General features: G+C 35.7%; 1 long non-coding RNA gene and 1 pseudogene across 2 annotated transcripts; one reads left to right on the top strand and one right to left on the bottom strand.

The window, feature by feature from the left end:
- The first annotated feature begins 48 nt into the window (after positions 1–48).
- LOC132274462 (uncharacterized) lies at positions 49–12,549 on the top strand (annotated as a pseudogene).
- Positions 8,683–13,547, bottom strand: LOC132274463 (uncharacterized). Of its 2 annotated transcripts, none has more exons than XR_009470430.1 (3): positions 13,200–13,547; positions 9,223–9,414; positions 8,683–9,141 (listed from the first exon to the last, which is right to left on the bottom strand). It is a non-coding gene; the product is annotated as an uncharacterized LOC132274463 (long non-coding RNA). The 2 variants fall into 2 exon arrangements; XR_009470431.1 differs by having other exon boundaries at positions 9,223–9,434; positions 13,200–13,545.
- Between the last annotated feature and the right edge of the window lie 5,688 nt (positions 13,548–19,235).

Below are 19,235 nucleotides of genomic sequence, written 5' to 3'. Positions count from 1 at the left end.
ACTTGGTACCAAGCTTACCGTTCCATCAAGTTTGATTTTCCATCTTCAAAATTATTCCACCAATGAAGTCTGTTCAATTACAATCTATGGTGACCTTAGACTACTCGCGTTCTCACATGGAATATCTCAAAAACTTTTCGATCTTCAAAATTATTCCACCAATGAAGTTTGTTTAATTACAATCTATGGGGACCTTAGAGTAATCGCGTTCTCACATGGAATATCTCAAAGCTACATTTCTTTGACGCAAATTGCCAAGTAGAAGTTTATACTTAAATTGTATATTTGGAGTTTTCTGAAAGCAAAAATATTGTGTGGATCGGAACAAGTCATTTTGGTGAATTTAATTTCTTTATCGTCTTGCGCTGAATTGGTGGTCATTGAAAGATTTTCTATAAGATAAGCAATAACAATTAGAAGTTTTCCAAATTACAAACATCTCATCTAGCCTCACAAACAAAGAGGCCCCCATGAATTTGCTAAAAATGTTTCTGCTGGTCACTCTAGTAGCAGCCATGGCAGCTTCAGCAAGTGCTCAAGCCAAACCAGGTTGCCAAGAAAGCTGTGGCAACGTTAGCATCCCATATCCATTTGGCACAGAGCCGGGCTGCTACTATGACGATACATTTCTCATAACTTGTAACGACACTTTCAATCCTCCCAAACCTTTTTTAGGAACTGGTAATCTTCCTGTCACCAACATTTCACGCCATGGTCAGCTGCAAATCTTGCAGTATATAGGCCAAGATTGCTACAACCAGTCGGGTTCACAGATCTCACATAACGTACCCTGGTTCTGGTTGGACAAATTCAGAATTTCCAGTACCAAAAACAAGTTCACAGCAATTGGTTGTGACACGGTAGCGTCCATTACAGCTATCCAAGGTGAAAACAAATATATGAGTGGGTGCATGTCCATATGTGACAGCATAGACTATGTTAGCAATTGGTCTTGCTCTGGAATTGGTTGTTGCCAAACATCGATCCCAAAAGGACTAAGCTATTATGAAGTGTCACTGGGAAGCTTCTACAATCATACAAAGGTATGGAATTTCAGCCCCTGCAGTTTTGCCTTCGTTGTTGAAGAGGATAAGTTCAACTTCTCTTCAACTAGTCTTGACGATTTACATTATGGAAGCATGCTTCCAGTGGTGGTTGATTGGGCAATTGGAAATGAGCCATCATGTGAAGTTGCAAGAAACTCGTCTGAATATGCGTGTAAAAACAATAGTGAGTGTTACGTAGTTGATTATGACGCTGGGTACCGTTGCAATTGCTCCGAGGGTTACTATGGAAACCCTTATCTCCCTAATGGTTACTATGGAAATGAGCCATCATGTGAAGTTGCAAGAAACTCGTCTGAATATGCGTGGAAAAACAATAGTGAGTGTTACGTAGTTGATTATGACGCTGGGTACCGTTGCAATTGCTCCGAGGGTTACTATGGAAACCCTTATCTCCCTAATGGTTGCGAAGGTATCAATCATATATATTCGTGTAATTATTGGGTATGTTCATTGCTAATTTTATGTGGTGATTTACTTCTCTTTTGATTGTCCTGCAGATATAGATGAATGTAATGATCCAACACTCAATCTGTGTGAAAAGAGATGTGAAAATACAGCCGGAAATTATACGTGTTCTTGTCCCAAGGGGTACTACGGAGACGGCAGAAAAGATGGAACTGGCTGCACTGCTGATCAACTATTGATAATTAAGATTGCTCTAGGTAAGCATTTGGGCTTAAAATCCTAAAAATAAGTGTGAATTTTCTAACGGCAGAGGAATTCCAAATTTCCAATAATATTTCTCAACAAATGTGTAGTTTAGTTTCAATGTAAAAGACATATATTTTTTTGTTAAATATTTTCTGTAAGAAATATTTTACAAGTAAGATAAGTGTTATGTCCCATTTTTTTGGTGGTTGGCAACAACCTAAAAATCAAGGGTCTAGTTGTATTTCTCCTACCTTCCTAAGTGGATGACGAGTATTTAAGTTTCTAAAGGGACAAAGTTGATGTCTGAGTGGGGTATGTTTCTTGCATTAAAAGAAAGAAAAACAAAAACAATCTGAAAATATTTTTAAAGGTAAAGTGTTAAAAACCTTCTTAAACTATGTTTGAATTTGCAAATAATTCCTTAAAGTATATTTGTATATAATACTTCCTGAACTATTACATTTTGTTGCAAAATGCCCCAATGACTAGAGTATATTTCATTAAATGACGTAATGCAATTTCTTATTAATTATATTTAATCTATTTTTCTTATTGAAATAAATTATGAAAAATATTCATACTAATTTGAAGTCATATTCTCCATTAAATTTGAATAAATTTACCTTTAATTTTTTAAATTAATTATATAAATAAAAATCTTAAGTAGAAAATTTTAAATAATTTCTTAATTTTTCATGATTATATTGCATGAAAATGAACATATATTTTACTTAAGTAATTTGTTAATATTTCATTAATATATTGTATGAAAAAGAAGGTAAACTCAGTTCAATAAGTTTTTATTTTTATTTTTATAAATAATAAAGTTTTAATAATAAGTTAATCATTTTAAAAAATGGTAGTTACAATTTTTATTTTTTATTTTTTATTTTTATAATAAATTGATACTAATAATAAAATTAAGGTAAATTATATAAATAAATTAATAGTTCAAGGGGTAATTTGTAGTTCAATGGGTTATTTACAAAAGGGCAAAAGTTTTTTATTTATTTATTTATTTTTTAACTTTACCCTATATATATGTATATATTTTTAATGGAACTTTACCCTATTTTTAACAAAAAGAAGAGAGAGTCAGTCTCCCATGCAATGGGCAAGAGTGAAATTTAAAATATGATCAATACTAATTCAGATTCAAGCCAAATATACCTCGTTGGTTTGTGTAGTCAAATTGCAGAACATGTTACAATTTTACTTCCAAAACTAACACTACAATTTATCTTTGTTAAGATGTTTATTCAACAAAGCTAGTGATTTGTGTGCTTAATCCATTATCTATTAGGATGAGTGGAACAAGCATTTTCGTTCTGATTTCAAGTTCTCTGAAATGCCCTATGTTCCGGACAATCAACTAGTTGAGCAAATAAAAGTCTGAAAATTCTTACAATAATCATTCAAACGCAGGTACTGCAATTAGTGTTACTGTTCTACTTGTGGGTTTCACTTGGTTGTATTTGGGACTCAAGAAAAGAAAGCTCATTATGCTCAAAGAGAAGTTCTTTCAGCAAAATGGTGGTCTAATGTTGCAACAGCAACTCTCTAGACAGGAAGGGTCTACCGAAACAGCAAAAATATTCCCAGCAGAGGAGCTCAAAAAGGCCACTAACAACTACAGTGATGACAAAATTGTCGGACGAGGAGGTTATGGTACAGTTTTTAAAGGAACTTTATCAGATAACAGGGTTGTCGCCATCAAAAAGTCCAAAATAGTGGATCAAAGCCAAATACAACAATTCATCAATGAGGTGATTGTACTTTCCCATATCAATCACAGAAACGTGGTCAAGCTCTTTGGTTGTTGTTTGGAGACAGAAGTCCCTTTATTAGTTTATGAGTTCATCACGAACGGAACTCTCCATGACCACATACATAATGAAAGCAAGGCGGCTCCATTTTCCTGGCAAACTTGTCTAAGGATTGCTGCAGAAACTACTGGAGTTCTCTCTTATTTGCATTCTGCAGCTTCGGTTCCTATCATCCATAGAGATGTCAAGCCTACAAACATACTCTTGGATGGAAATTACACTGCAAAAGTGTCGGGACTTTGGAGCATCAAGGTTAGTGCCCCTTGATCAAATGTAGCTATCCACATTGGTGCAAGGAACTCTTGGATACTTGGACCCTGAGTGCTTGCAGACAAGTCAATTGACGGGGAAAAGTGATGTTTACAGCTTTGGGGTTGTCCTTGTTGAGTTGCTAATGGGAAGGAAAGCAATCTCTTTTGACAGGCCAGAGGAGGAGAAAAACCTAGCTATTTATTTTCTTTTGCGTTGAAAGAAGATCGCTTGTTTGAAGTTCTTGAGTGCAGTATAGTTCATGAGGGAAATGCTGAGCAGCTCAAAGAGGTTGCTGTTCTTGCAAAGAAGTGTTTATGAGTAAATGGGGAAGAAAGACCTAGTATGAAAGAAGTAGCAATGGAACTGGAGGGACTAAGAATAATGGAGCAGCATCCATGGGTTAACGGTGAATTGAATTCGGAAGAGACTGAGTGCCTACTAGGAGACACATCAAACACTTTCGGAATTGAATTTACTGGTAACACAACAGGTGCGTATGATAGCAATAGGGAGCATATTGTTCTGCCATTAGATGGTGGGAGGTGATTGTTTTGCCATTTGTGCATTTGCATCTTCATCGAAGGTGTGTACTGCGACTGTGCCCCATCCTATGACTGGAGTGCCTAGTGATGTCCTAGTTTGCTATATGATCAGCATCTATACCTTTCGAGCATGAAAGATGTGTAGTTGCGTAGTTATCAACATATCTACTTGTAATGACTTCTACATACAATTTGATTTTCAGTCTCTTTTCTTTATATGTATTGTGTTTTTTTTTTGCCCCATTTTATATTGTTTGAGTGTTTTTTTAAGTAATTGGGGAATTGTTAGGCAGATGCACTAATATGGTGTTTTCTATACCTACATTGTGTGAATGTGTTTTGCTGCAACCTAAAGTGATCAGATCTGTTACAAGAGGGAACTTTTCATTGTGGTTTGTAAGAACATTTTGTGATGTAACTTTGTTGTAAAATGACTTTTAGCAACAGCTATTTACCACCTTGTGTACTGCAAGAACTAGTTTCTCAATGATGGAAATAAAAGACGAATAAATGATTGGGAGGGAAAAAAACAGAGGACCCTTTGAAAGATCAATTAATTTACATCCCTAGAGGTTTCTTCATCAGATTATTTCTTTAACAAGCAGCAAAATTGGCTTAGGAGCTATGAAAAATGTTTCTCCTAGTATTAACTAAAGTTGTATTCAAAAGCACCTTCAATCAGTGAAGGAGTGAGATAATTCTTTTGGGTGGGGGAGGTTAAACAACAATAAGATAAATTATTTTCAAACTATCAAAAAAAAAAAAAAAAAAAAAAAAAAATATTTAACCTTCATTGATAATTTCATTGAGTACCTTTACAATTGTTGTCGACAAATTTTTATACTTAAAAAAATTTTGTATGATAACTTCATTATCTATGCTACTAAGTATATCTTTTTCAACAAATACAATCAATCTATCACCCATCCATTAATATATCTTTTTCAACATATACATATATGATTGATATACGGTATAAGAACTTGACTGAGAGAAAAGAAATAAGATGCCATAATAAATGCGAACTTAGTCCAACAGCCTAAGATCATGAAGCCCATATCCCCTATTCCAAGTAACACCAGATATCACATCAGAACTCTACAACATTCTCAACAAATACACGAATCTAAAATACAACACATATTGGTGTTAGTTGTCCATTTAAAAAAAAGAAGATTAAGGATTTTAAAACAACAAAAACAGAAAACCACTCATAGTTTGTATCAGACACTATAGTGAATGGAAGAATGTTGTATTACACAAGATTACAATCTAGGGTTTTGCGATCTCGAATGGAAGCTTTCTTAACCCTAGAATGGGAAAATGGGGCGAATGATCCTAGACCTCCTCCACATCCGCCAGATTAATTCTTTAAGGTTCGAGAAAAACCAGTAGCAACTGAATTTTAACTCGATTGAATTTCAGTTGTTTTTTTTGGGCCTTTTGGGCCATGTTTTGTGCTAGTTTGTCCTTGAACATTTGTTCCTTTTGGCCCGTTGGGCTTAGAATTCTTAAATTCAAGCTGAAGCCTTGATAAACTACCAATGTGCTCTCATGTCATGTGGATCAGATGAACTGTGAGCTCTATTTGTATTCTGTGATTGGATGATAGACTAATAGTGGTAAAAGAAATGGGTTCCTGTATTTTGCCATTTTCCCTTACTTCCCTCGCCAACCAACAATGAACAAACTCAATTTTACAAAAACTGAATTGATTTTTGTGTGTTTTTAACATTAATATATTTTTTGTGTTGACATTTTTAGATACTGTTTACTCTAATTATATATGTAATTTTTCATTAAATTGATTTAACAAATATTGTAATTGAAAATATTTGATAAAGCTTTACTTTTGTATTAAGGACTAGATACAGATGGATTGAAATTGGTTAATCATAAAAATCACAATTACTTTACATGTATATACAAAAAAGTATAAAACTTGGCAATTATTTTTTCCTGCAAAATAATAACAAAATTGTATTATTATTATTATTATTTAACCGCAGTGTGAGACCTTTGCCCATGATGCAACTGTCCCGATTTTTTCACTGCCCTCTGCCGATTATATATATATATATATATATATTGTTTGGCCTCTGAATCACACGACAACATGGACTTGGTAAAATTGATGTTGGAAAAGATCATGACGGCCAAGGGCAACATTGAGCAAGAGAGTTAGAAATCTGAAAACGAACAGAAAAGAAGCCAATTTCTTGAAAAAAAATGATGTCCAATTACCCTGATAAATCCAAGAGAGAGAAAGAGAGTTAGAAATCTGAAAACGAAGAGGAGGGGGAAATTGAAGAGAGAGAAAGGTGAAAAAAAAAAAAATTACCAACGTGCTTTCATTTACAGTGTCCTTTTGTTCCATCATTTTTGTTTTTCTCTTCTTCATTCTTTTTTATTTTTATGTTGAACTTGATGTTTATATATTGTTCAATTCAGCAAGGAAAAAGACATGTACATATATTTAATAGCAATGATTAATTATAATGACACCCTATGAGGTTTGCTATATTGACAACCATATACAACTTAGCTAATTTTTGGACAAAGACACCCCTTTAGGTTTCATAAAGTTAACAAAGACACCACAATGGTCATTACACATGGTGAATTGACATTATTGTCCTTTAACACATTCAATTACCAATTTATCTAATACCATTCTTTTTTATTGACTAAAATACCCTCATAACCCTACCAAACCAATAGCCACCACACCCACCACCACTACCATGGTGCTTGACTTTTCTCAGAGAAAAGAGGTTCTGATTGGAAATAAAATAGGTTCATCAGTATAAATTTCTAATGTATGTATATATTTCTGCAGCATAATAAGAGATTGAGATTAAAAATACGAAATAAAAACACATTTTTTTTTACAGAAGAAGAGATGCCAAAAGCAATACAGAGGGGTATGGAAGAATGGAGGATGAGAACCAAAAATGGCAGTGTGTGTCCAACACATGGAAACATGGCAAAATGGGTTTCAATTAGTATAAAGACTAAAACATGTGCCTAATTTATTTGGAGCATTTTCTTAGTAACCAAACCATCTGTATAAATCAAATTATAAGTTAATTAACACTGAAACGATCTGTATAAATCAAATTAAAATTGAAACAAGTTGTATAAATAAAATTAACACTGAACCAATCTTATAAAACAAGTTGTTAATTTAACACTGAAACTATCTTATGAAACAAGATGTATAAATCAAATTAAAATTGAAGGAGCAATGTTTATAACCAGTAATCCATCTTTCTTCCCCAAATCCACTTCCCCCAAATACTTATCCCTCAAGTTCATGTAATCTATCTTCTTCCTATATATATGTGTATGAATATATAGATTGTGATTAATCGAACCACCACCGCCATCACCGTTCTTCTCGCCGAAGCGGCGGAGCCTCAGCATCGGGTCATTGTCAGGAACTTCTCTAGCCGTCACCGTTGTCTGGTATGATGGTCACCTTCATCGAAGCTTCCACTGGTCGTCGCCGTCGTCGGGAATCTCCATTGGATTACAAGCTTTGGTTTGGGTTAGCATCGGTGGGATGGTTTATATATGTATGTACAAACGTATATATGTGCTAAGGTGTGAAATTAGGACTTGTAGTTTGTAGAAACAAAGAGATTATGAGACACAGATCAAGCAGTGGAGAGAGGGTGGAAGTTGCGGTGGTGTAGGACCATAGGTGGGCGACGGTAGATGACGATGGTGCTGTGTTGGACTTGGTTTTATATATATATATATATACACACACTGTTACATCTGCACCATCATATATAAATAATATAACCATCATATATATATTATTTATATATGATGGTGCTAATGTAATAGTGTGTATAAAAATAAATTAAATATTGTAGGACAATCTCATCTTTTTAAACGTTTTAAAGGCTTGTTTGGATCAAAATTTTCACTAGGATGATGTCTTTGTTCAAAAAAGGGCTCAAAAAAGGGCTAAGTTATATATGACTGTTAATATGGCAAACCTCAGACAGTGTCATTGTAATTAACCCTAATAATAATTATGGTTACAAATTATCAATTTGCCTGAGTATTTGGAGGGAAAAAAAGTTAGTCTCACATACTATAGAAAAATAAACACACACACCACACAAAACATAAAAATTTACCTGTTAAACTTTATGTCTAGAGTCAAGATCAAACAAAAACATTCCTCATGCAAAAAACAAAAAGTTACAAATTTCGGCCACCAAACCTTTTTTCTCAAGTAACATGCATCTATCAATGGGATCCACAAGAGAAAGGAAGTCAAAAAAAAAAAAAAAAAAAAAAGTCAAAATTGGATAGCAACGCCACTCAAGGCCCAAACAAAATTTGGCTACGACTTCACAAACCCCTTGTCCCTTTTACACGCTTTCTTTATGCGATCAACACTTGATTTACAGAATTACTTAAAAAAAAAACTGGTGTTTGGCAATAAACATTATTACTACATGGACTAAAAATAAATAAGCTAATGAGCGACCATACAAATATACAACAATATCACTAAACCAAAGTCAAGATATTGCAAGAGAGATTTTCTTTATGTTCACAAGATTTGATAGACTTGCACCGAATGGTTCGTTCTATGAAGTTAACACTAACCGACACCGCACGTCAAGGATGTTACTATCTTTGTCAGTGACTCAGACAACATTGACCCACGGAAAAAGAAAGACCAACTATTCCAACGAACCTCAGCCAAAATTAGCGCAGACACATTTATATCTCTTTCGTATATCACACTGCAGTGGACTTGGTCTTCCACTAGAGTGCCTAAAAAAGAACCAAAAAAGGCTTGTGACTTTGTATACACCAAAAAGTAGCCATCAAAAATCAAACAAAGTAGTCACTCACAATGTGTTTGCCTGTGATGCCTGTGCAAATTCTCTCCCTTGTGCTGTTGATATTCTCCTCAGCACCAACTGCTTTGCCAGCGAATGCACCCATAGCCAAACCCGGCTGCGCTGATCGCTGTGGGAATGTAAGCATCCCATACCCATTCGGCATGACCCCGGACTGTTATCTTGACAAACATTTCCACATCACCTGTAACAATTCCTTCAGTCCTGCCAAACCATTTTTAGAGAGTAGTACAAAAAACGTTACCAAAATTACACTCGAAGGTCAGTTGCATGTCTTGAAGTTTACCGCTCATGATTGTTATGATCATGGTAACAGGACGACCTACAACGAGCCCATATTCAAGCTGACCAAATTCACCATTTCTAATACCCAGAATAAGTTCGTAGCAGTTGGTTGTGATACTTACGCCATTTTACACGCTTACGAAGGTGATAAGATGTACACGACTGGGTGTATGTCCCTTTGTGATAGCATGGATGACATTACTGATGGTTCTTGTTCCGGGTTTGGCTGTTGCCAGACATCCATCCCCAAAGGGGTAAGGGAAATTAATTTGACACTAAGTAGCTACTACAATCATACATATATACATGGCTTCAACCCCTGCAGCTATGCCTTTGTTGTAGAAGAAAGCGAGTTCAACTTCTCAAAAAATTATCTTCGTGATTTGAAGAACAGAAAAAAGCTTCCGTTGGTGCTTGATTGGACCATTGGTAATGAGACATGTGAAGTGGCTAGCAAGAATATGATTAGCTATGCATGTAAAGAAAATAGCGAGTGCTATGAACCGGAAAATGGTCCTGGCTATCGATGCAGATGCTTTAATGGTTACGAAGGTAACCCATACCTGTCCAATGGTTGCCAAGGTATTCACCATATTTATGTTTGTATTAAACCTTTAATTGCATTGCTTCTAAGTGTTTTCCTGACATGTGCCTCAATTTAATTCTTTAATTGTTTTGCAGATATTAATGAATGTGAGGACCCAAGTCTCAACAGGTGCCCAAAACATTGTGTTAACATTGCAGGCAATTATAAATGTTCTTGCCCCAAAGGATACCGTTGGGACAGTAGAACAAATGGAGAAGGTTGCGTTGTTGATCAACTACTCGTGATTACTCTTTATGTTGGTAAGTATATTAGATGGATTCTAATTTCCTCCTCAGATATAATGATGATTCAATTTATCAGATATCCTTAGCAATTGATGCCACCAGTTGAAAAGAGGGAAATATCAGATCAATGAATATAGTTTATATCCATCAATTCATTTATATTACCCTTTGGGCCACAAAGATACTTTGGTAGAGTGATCTCCTTAGGTATTGTCTTCCTTTGTTAGTGTAGTAATTCAAGACAACCTTCTAAACCTCACAATTGTTGAGTGGCACCATCACGAGTTGGTCAAGTATGGAATTGAAAGTGAAGGCTAGTTGTGATAAAGCAATTAGCTAATTTGTAATAACAGGTTCGGGGTTCTTGAATGAAATGTTAGTTTTTCCTGCTTATTATGGATTGTTTTATCCTTAAAATACTATGGTCTCCAAGTTTTTTGGTGAATTATATTCCCAGCAAATTGTCCACGGATATAAATATAAGGGGGAGTTTTATATTCTTGGTTGTGTTATGTTCATCTTACTTCTTTTCAGTACTGTACGGTATCCTTTAGACTTTTCAGTATTTTATTCACGCTTTACTTAAATTACTTACAAAAAGAAGTAAAATATTCCTTTCTAATTTCAATTACAGGAATTGCTACAGTGGTAACAGTTCTGCTTGTTGGTAGCTCCTGGTTGTACTTTGGATTGAAGAAAAGAAAGCTCGTTAGGATCAAAGTAAAATTATTTCAGCAAAATGGTGGTTTAATGTTACGACAACAGCTCTCTGGACAAGAAGGAACCAAGGATACAGTCAAAATTTTCACCGAGAAAGAGCTTCAGATGGCTACTAACAACTATGACGATAGCAGAATAATTGGTCGAGGAGGTTATGGCACAGTTTATAAAGGCTACTTAACAGACAGCAGAATAGTTGCCATCAAGAAGTCTAAAATAGTGGATCAAGGCCAAATTGAACAATTCATCAACGAGGTGATTGTACTCTTTCAGATCAACCATAGAAATGTGGTAAAGCTATTGGGTTGTTGTTTGGAGACAGAGGTCCCTCTACTAGTTTATGAGTTCATCAACAATGGCACCCTCTTTGAACACATCCATAAAAAAAGAAAGGAAACCGCCATTTCTTGGGATATCCGTCTAAGGATTGCAGCAGAAACTGCTGGGGTTCTATCATATTTGCACTCTGCAGCTTCTACCCCGATCATCCATAGAGATATCAAGTCTGCAAACATACTCTTAGATGATAACTACACTGCAAAAGTGTCTGACTTTGGAACATCAAGGTTGGTTCCGTTGGATCAAGCTCAGTTCTGTACGATGGTGCAAGGAACTCTTGGATACTTGGACCCTGAGTACATGCACACGAGCCAATTGACTGAGAAGAGTGATGTTTATAGCTTCGGGGTAGTCCTTGTAGAGCTACTAACTGGAAAGAAGGCCCTTTCTTTTGATAGGCCAGAGGAGGAGAGGAGTCTAGCTACGTATTTTCTTTCTTCGCTGGAAAAGGGTTGCTTGTTTCAAGTTCTTGAGGACCATCTAGTGTGTGATGGAAATGCTGAGCAGCTCACGGAAGTTGCAGAGATTGCAAGGAGGTGCTTAAACCTGAAGGGGGAGGACAGACCTTCTATGAAGGAAGTAGGAATGGGACTAGAGGGGCTAAGGATGGTAGAGAAGCATTGATGGGTTGGCATAGCATTGAATTTGGAGGAGACTGAGTCCTTGCTTGATGAGAGATCAAATGCCAACGAATATGGTGGTAATAGTGCTACAAATGCCAAGTTTGATAGCCTAAGGGAACATGTAATATTGCCTATCGATGGTAGGAGATGATTGTTTAGTCCTGATTTTGCCATGTTAGCGTCTGAACCTTTCGGGACATGGAGCTAGCCAAATTATCTGAACGCTGCTTAGATGTCTTACTCATGCATTCTATATAGTTATGTTTTTAATGTCTCTTCACCTGTCATGCAATTGTTAGGTTTAAGCAGATAGATTGTCCAATTTTTATTAGTTTTATGCATATGCAGCTATGTGTTTGGCTTCAACTTCAAAGTGAAAGATAATATATGAGCGAACTTTAAGCATGAATTTTCCATGATAATTTGTGAGAACATTCTGCAGTGCAACTTTTTGTTGCATTATCATTTTTAGACAACCATATACCAACTGTTAAGGAATTTGATCGATCTCAAATTAATGGTTTTTTTCCCCCCTTCTGTAGAGCTAAAATTATTATTTTTAACCTTACATAAATACTGTAACTTAGAAAAGTTCTTGAATAGATATGTAGCACCTCATAAATGGCCTTTAAAATCTAATTCTCAATGTAAGGCACGTGACACACATGGCTGGGGCAAAATTTTATAAAGACAAAAATTACCCTTATGACAGTTAAATGGATTATATACACAAATACATGTTATAGGTATACAGTTTAAAATCAAAAAACCCCCAATTTGTGTTCAGCAACAAACCCTAACCTTCATTCATACCAAACAAAATGTACCTGAAAAAATAATAATAGTAATAATAACAATTATCTTACTATTAGCTTAAGGAAGGAATGCACTTTCAGCAATATCTTAATTACTCAACATGGAGGAAGAAATTTATCAAAAATAGAACTATTAAACACAACAGTCGATCAAAAAACAAAACAATTATACACACAGCAATTGCAAATTCTCAACCTCAAGAAACACCCCCTGCCTTAGCCTTCCACTAAACCCCAAACCAACACCAGATATATTCTAATAAATCAGTAAAAAAAAAAAGAACAATCAAACAAATCGGTAAAATATGAATGCATATATCTATATATGTGGAGAAAATATGATGATGATGAATTACCAGCAGACTCAGAGTCTATTCAGAATAGGTTGAACCGTTATGGCCGATTACCTCCGACATGAGTGAGGTCGCCGGAGCCACGGTCGTCCACGGAGGAGAAGCGTCTTCCATATCTGACGGTTGAAAATAAGCAGAGAAAGAACGAAACCCTTAATTTGGGATTGTTTGACGAAACTATTGTGACAATCTTCTATAACTAACTGTAACTAACTGTTGAAATTTAACCGGAGAAAGAAAGAAAACCCCAAATTGGAATTGTTTGGCGGGAGAAATCAGACCTAGGCAACTCACCAATACGTGATAAAATTATGATGAGCCTTTTGTATTGTACATTTTCCCAACGTCAGCAGCGGAAGTTGAAAAGTATTATATATTACAAAAGGTAATTTACACTAACATCTTTTATGGTTTGTCATAATTACAAAGACCTCCCTTCTAATTTAGAAATTTACTCGAACTTCCCTTAGGAATGAAAATATCCTACACGAATCTCCAATCTGTTAGAGTCAACGACGAAAATTGCTGACATCATGTACAAATTTTACTAAAATTTTCATAATACCCTTATCCCATAATTGCTGATGTCACACACACACACACACACACACACACACACACACACACATATATATATATATATATATATTTGTTGTGTATGTGTAAAGTGTAATCTTACAAGCCAATGAAATATTGATAACAAAACAATATAAAAATATATGTGAAAAAATAAGAAATAAAAAGAAAAAAAGAAGAAGAATAAAATAAACTAAATAGGGAAGCCATGGTGCCTGATCGTGGGATGAAGGCAGCGAAGAGAAAATGAACTCCTTGAGATGGGTTCTTCACAATCTCAAGCTCCGATCTCCCGACTTCGACTCTAGTGGCTCCTTCGTGTCCTCCACGTTTAGTCACTGCCGTCCATCACCGCTGGAATCAGTCCCAGTGCTATCCCCTATGGTGGTCTGTCAATCTATCCACAAGATTGTTTCCTTAATTTCGCCACAATATCATTTTTTTAGTTATAATATATCTCTGAATCGATCAATTACTGAGTTTGAACTTACAAGAACACTTTAATTTTGATGACCGTTACGTTGATTTGGAGCATGAGTTGCATAATCAACATATATTGGTATGGTTTAGGTTACCTGGGTTTGAACGGAAGCAATGTTTCTTCTCCGATGAGGTCAAAATTTTGGGTAAGGGCTTTTTTTGTTCCCTTGATTTGGGTAAGTTTTTTTTTTTGGGTAAGTCAAAATCTCCCTTTTTGCTTCTTGCGGAAGAGGAAATTAGAAACTTGACACCTTCAAGTACTGTATTCATGGTCTCTGAAAATTCTTTGATTGTCTGGAATATATGTAATTGAAGAATTACACAAGCAACATGTGTGTGTGTGTGTGTGTGTATAAATATATATAGACAAAGGGTGGGAGAGAGAGATGAGAGGAGAGAGAACAAAACTTTGCAGCCATGGTGGGTTAATTTTCATGACCAGGTTCATGGTTATTTTGTTGGTGGCGGTGACACACATGGTTGGTGGTGGCGGCCCAAACAGTTTAAGATTTTTTTTTTTTTTTTTTTTTTGTTTCTCTCTCTCTATATATATATATATATATATATATATATATATATATAGATAGGGTACTTCAGTAATTTACCATGAAAAATTAAGGGCATTTCAATAAATTAGCCAGGTCCGTTAGTGTATTTGATGGTCCGTCACACATAAGGGAGGTTCGTGTAGAATAATTTTATTTTTAGGGGAGGTCAGAGTAAATTCTCAAACCAGAGGGGAGGTTCCTGTAATTATGGCAAACCATAGGGAAGGTTTATGTAAATTACCCTATTACAAATGATGCATTCAATTTAAGTGGAAAAAAAAATACCTTAGCAATGGTTAATTACTAAAATGTAAATACTCAAAAAATAACTCCATCAAAAAATAATTTAGGTAAAAGTAATTACAAATGTGCCAATTTTTTAGGTTCATGAATACATTGAGACCAAATTACCCTTAAATACTAATTGAAATTTATTAAATTACCCTTACTTTACCAACTAAGTACTATTCTTAATATGAAATTCACACCTCATCATCTTTCTCTCTTGTAGACCTAGGGCACGACATCCCATTACTCCTCTTGTGCTAGCTCTGCGTTAAAAGGAACTGAATGAGCGAAAGGCTTAACAGGAACAAAGAGAGCAGGGGTGCGGGTTGTCTATGTGCAAATCCAACGGGTTGATGGTATAGATGCCAAGACCCCCTCACCCAGAGTAGAGTCCGCCATTGATTTGGAGAAAGTTGAGCAAAGAGAAAAATGAAGGAAAGATAAGAAGGTTTTAAGTGCATTGAATGTTTTACTTTGTTTACGTGCGAGTTTTACATTTTTAAGTGAAAATTTTATATTATGTAGTAAAGGTTTTACATAATGTTATTATCGTTTTATGTTGTTGGTTTCCTTGATGGAGTCACCACAACCAACAAAGCTTGAAAGTTGTGTGTGAATTTAGGAGGTGGCCAAGTTTTACATTTATAGAAAGCCACTACTACCTTTCTCTATATAAAATATAGATAGGGCAAGTAGGGATCGTCCCAAGGGATTTGATGGTGTATCGAATTGTGAAACTATGGTAATTAGGGTTAGTAGGTCGAGTGATCACACAATTGGTTGGTTGGTTGATTAAGCTAAATTGAATTCAACTAAATAAAATAATATGAGGTAAACAAGAGAGAGAGAGGTCTTGGGGTGTAGAGATCACCACCAAGCAATAGTTTTCTATACTACTAACAAGTGATCAATTGAGGGTAATGGATGTGTTGCAATATGATAAGGGTGTGTGTGCATTAGGTTGATTCAATTGGCAAGGATGACAAATCAAGCAAGTATTGTCTAAACATCATGTGAAGAGCACAATATATCTAAACAATAGAGCATATATTGTCTAGACAACATGGGGATAGCACAATAGATCAAAACAAGTCATTAATCCTTCATTAAGCTCACAATCCACATGTAACACAATATTAGAGGAATATGCCATTTGGACTCACAAGCATGGAACATCAAACATCAAGAGTAGATTGTCCTCCCATCTAACATTACACTACCACTACACTAAATCTACACTACTAGCATGAAAATAAAGCTATCTAGACTAGGGGAGAGGCACAAACCATCAAGAATAGGCATAAACCATCAAATGAACCAAAATAGCATTCATTAAGCATATCATCTTGATAATCTCTAGATCTATAGCATCAATACACATAGACATGCATAAAAAACACTAAATCTAGAGATAAGCACATGAATATCCTACTCTAGCATACATAGACATATGGATAGAATAGAATAGTCAATTGGAAACATTAAACCATACAAACCATGAAATAATCAAGATTTATATATACATGAATATCAAGATGTATCATACAACATTAATCCCTCAATAATACACAAGATTAGAGTATAGAAAGCATGCTTGGGGCTAACTCTAGCCCCAAGAAGATGTCTAGCCACTCATGGTAGTGATGATCCAACCCTCAAGGGCTAACTCCATGGCTGCTCCTTGTTGGTGAAGATCTCCTCCAATGGTTGCTCTAGCTTCCTCCCTTCTTCCTCTCCAAGAATAGCCTCCAAGATGATTTTCAATGTGTGACAAGAGACTCTAGAGCTTTCTCCAAAAAGTGTATCATATTCCTTATATAGGTAGGTCAAATACACCCTATGATGAGCTGTGGTCGTGCAAGGCATATTCTCCAATGATTGGATGAAGGACGGAATAAATGAGCTGGACTTTAACTTTTTCTCGCTGGAGGAAGTTCGATCGATCGAACGTTAACTTGGATCGATCGAAGATGGGTTCGATCGATCGAACTGCATCTTGGATCGATCGAAGTGGTCTGACTCCTCCGGATAAGGACAAGGCTGAGATATTTCGAAGATATTTATGGGGAAAAGGACAAAAGTGGTTGGTAGGCGTACAGCTGTGGATAAGATCAATCATTTGAATAGGACAAAATAGGGTTCGATCGATCGAAGGTGATGTTCGATCGATCGAACTTGGAATTTCAGCAAAGGCCAAGGTTGGATCTATCGAGAAGTACTGTGATCGATCATAGATGTTCGATCGATCGAACTCTAAGTTGGATCGATCGAACTTTTCAGCTGCACAACTTTGATTCCTTTTTGCTCCTTTCTTTCTCCACTTTGCTCCTCCTTTGGTTTATCTCAGGATTGCTTCAATTAAGCTCTTATTTGGCTGAGTTAGCTCAATTTTGGGATTAGTGCCTGAAAATATAAATAACACGTAATAAGTCTAAAACGGCAAAGTAAGATAGATAAAGGTACTAGAATGCTTAAGCTTAACGGGTTTAAATGCGCACTTTTCAGTGCTCATCACACCCCCAAACTTAAATATTGCTAGTCCCTAGCAATGAACTAAGAAGTAAAGGAATGAAATGAACAACTAAACAAGTATAAACTGGAAAGCAAGTAAAATGATAACACCATTTTCGTAGGGAACACGATTGCATTTAGTATATGCAACAAGCCTTTTAAACCCCTAGGTTACCCCTAGTGGACGAGTAAAGTCTCGTGAGGGTTTCCAGAAATGGCACCCACAAACATTAAGCTAATTCTTTCAAAAGAGGCACCAATATTGCAAACAAGCATTGGGAGAAAACTACCTCAAGTATGCAATTTTTCAACCGTTTCTAAGCAATCTCCCAAAATTTCAATATCAAGCAAGCAAGTATGGTCCTCCACATATCAAGAAAATGATCATGAAAATCGAAACAAGTCTAGAATCCTTTATTTGAGTGGTCTGGCATCAAGTGTGTTGCTATCTTAGCCAACTAGAGAAGTAATCACATCCTTACCCTCAAACTAGCATAAAAATCTAGTACCGATCATCAAGATAAGAGAGTGGACCTTTTATTAAAGCTTTATTGTTCTAGGTGCGCTTATTCTTTTCACTCTTTTTCTTCTTCTTTTTTATTTTATTTTATTTTATTTATTGAGGATCAAAGATGGAAATATTATGCAATGTGTTGATCTCTTAAGCTTTCTAGAAGATTCATGTAGCGAGCTTTAGGTCAATGACTCCCAAACCAGATGGCTTTAGGGCATTAGGTGTTAAGACACCCCTACGGACTTACAAACTCAAATCAACTAGGCTACAAATCAAGACAACAACCATTTAATCATTTCATACTTCTCACCTTTTGGGAGAAGTCCTCACTTTTATTACTTTTGCAACTTTTTTTTTATTTTTTATTTTTTATTTTTTATAATAATCAATTATTAACCTAGAGTTTAGGCCCTCCACCTTTCGGCGCGAGAAGTTCACTGCTTAATGAGGCAAGAATCCCGGCTACTCAATGAAAAGGGGTTATTATCCACCTTTATCAAGAATGAAAGCTTTCAATGCACTACTAGCCCAATTGGGATATAACCAATTCAATAATCAACAAAGCATGTACCCCACAAATGAATGCTAGTGTGCACCGGTGCTAGTGTAAAATCCTAGAATGAATCTCAAAACAATCACAAATTCAGGATGATGTGGACCACAAATGCAAGTAAGATATCAATCTTTTGAAAAATTTACTCCTAAATGGCATCCTCAAGGCATACAAGGAGTATTGGGCTCTCAAGTCAAGCAATTTTTAAATTTTAAGCAATATAGTCCTCAAAAGATCAAAATCATAGCTAGAAATTGACCAAGTATAGAAATATCCCTCAAATACACAAGACATGCTCAAAATTTGAATTTTAAAGTAACACTGAAACATACACCAATACCCCCAAACTTAAATTGCACATTGTCCTCAATGTGTGAAGAGAACAAAGGAAAGAGTATACCAGTACTTTAGACATGAATGATCGGGATAGAAGTATCCAAAGTGGGTGGCATGGCCCCCCCAAACTTGGGATAAACTGTGGTCCTGAAAAGTTTGCACTCGGATAAACTCATTAGATAACAAGATAGGATAATCAGTGCACAGTGGACATGCAAGTGTAAAATGGGATA

The sequence above is a fragment of the Cornus florida genome, unplaced genomic scaffold, assembly GCF_030987335.1.
Source record: "Cornus florida cultivar Cherokee Brave unplaced genomic scaffold, ASM3098733v1 CherokeeBrave_3.0.0_Hap2_Chr09, whole genome shotgun sequence".
Taxonomy (NCBI): domain Eukaryota; kingdom Viridiplantae; phylum Streptophyta; class Magnoliopsida; order Cornales; family Cornaceae; genus Cornus; species Cornus florida.
This window is presented reverse-complemented; position numbering and strand designations above follow the sequence as displayed.